Source organism: Cebus imitator, unplaced genomic scaffold (genome assembly GCF_001604975.1).
Source record: "Cebus imitator isolate Cc_AM_T3 unplaced genomic scaffold, Cebus_imitator-1.0 Scaffold458, whole genome shotgun sequence".
Taxonomy (NCBI): Eukaryota; Metazoa; Chordata; class Mammalia; order Primates; family Cebidae; genus Cebus; species Cebus imitator.
The window spans coordinates 1,218,997-1,220,987 of NW_016107773.1; positions in this window are offsets into that span (position 1 = coordinate 1,218,997).

The window sequence follows — 1,991 nt, forward strand, 5'->3', positions numbered from 1 at the left end:
CCAGGATGGTCTCGATCTCTTGACCTCGTGATTCACCCGCCTCGGCCTCCCAAAGTGCTGGGATTACAGGCTTGAGCCACAGCGCCTGGCTTTTTTTTATTTTTTAAGACGGGGTTTCACCCGTCGGTCAGGCTGGTCTTGAACTCCTGACCTCAGGTGATCCGCCTGCCTTGGCCTCCAAAGTGCTTGGATTACAGGCGTGAGCCACCATGCCCAGCCTACCTATTTTCTTTTTTTGAGACCAAGTTGTCTGGTTCTGTTGCCCAGGCTGGAGTACAATGGTGCAATCTCAGCTCACTACAACCTCCACCTCCCGAGTTCAAGCGATTCTCCTGCCTCAGCCTCCTGAGTAGCTGGGTTTACAGGCTCACACTACCATGCCCAGCTAATTTGCTTGTATTTTTTTAGTAGAGACGGGGTTTCACCATGTTGGCCAGGCTGGTCTCGAACACCTGACCTTGTGATCTACCCGTCTTGGCCGCCCAAAGTGCTGGGATTACAGGTGTGAGCCACAGCGCCTGGCCCAGTATACCTATTTTCTTAGTGTTATTGTACTTATTTAAAAATTAGATATTTGTAGTGCTTAGGCAGGATGAGATTTTGTCCATTTATTCAAAATATATGTATGAAAACTTATTACCTGCCAAAAATACCAGCAAATGGTGAAAAGTAAAATGAAGAGTGGAGGTAAGATTCACTTGTTTGCTGGTGTGCTCCATATTTTTCTGTTATTCAGACAATTTGTTTTTGACTCTGTTCTGTCTTTAATCACTGCCTTCTGCATTCACCCTGAACTTACTCAGCTATAACCATCATCTTTTATAAACTTTCCAAGTACCCTAGGAATTTTAACAGTGGCATTTAGAAGATCTTGATACTAGCCTGAATTCTGCTGGTATCTAATTATGTGCTATTAATCTCTTTGGAATTTTATCCAACTGTAAAATAGAAATGATTTACCTGCTCTACAAGAGAACAATGAAAGATAGGGTATTTAAACCTGCATTTGTTCATAAAATAATTTAATAAGTATTTACCAAATGCTTATGAGTACAGAAATTGTGTCCAGGGAGATATTCTAAGGCATCTCATTTTTTTACTTAAACAGAAGGGCAGAGGAATCTTGGTTTTACCACTTAGTAGTTGTAATGTGAGTAACCCCTCTGGGCTTTGGTTTCCTCCTTTGAAAAGAGGGCATTGTGATGGTGCCTACCTCACAGAATTATTGTAAACTTTAAATGCAATAATATATTTAAAGTGATTAGGACAGTACCTCGCACATAGTAAGTGACCAATAAATGGTAGCTATTAGTAATCTGTCTTAGGAACGGAGACTCCAAATCATCCTGATGTCTGGGGTTTAAGTAATCTAATTCTGTCTAATGTAATCAAGTTTGTCTTATTCTATTCCCACAATGAACAAAGAATAAATAATTATGATCTTACATGTCATGACTTGTCACGAACTATCTCAAGACTGTCCCATTATTTTAAGTTCACCACTGGCTAGCTGAGCAGGGTTGATGATTGAACCATTGGAGATAAGTATGTGAAAACCTTTTGTAGGCTGGGTGCGGTGGCTCACGCCTGTAATCCCAGCACTTTGGGAGGCCAAGGCAGGCAGATCACTTGAGATCAGAAGTTCGAGACCTGCCTGACCAACATGGAGAAACCCCGTCTCTACTAAAAATACAAAATTAGCTGGGCGTGGTGGCGCATGCCTGTAATCCCAGCTACTTGGGAGGCTGAGGCAGGAGAATTGCTTGAACTTGGGAGGGTGAGGTTGCAGTGAGCCAAGATTGCTGAAAGATCATGCCATTGCACTCCAGCCTGGGCAGCAAGTGTGAAACTCCGTCTCAAAAAATAAAAATTAGGCCGGGCACGGTGGCTCAAGCCTGTAATCCCAGCACTTTGGGAGGCCGAGGCGGGTGGATCACGAGGTCAAGAGATCGAGACCATCCTGGTCAATACGGTGAAACCCCGTCTCTACT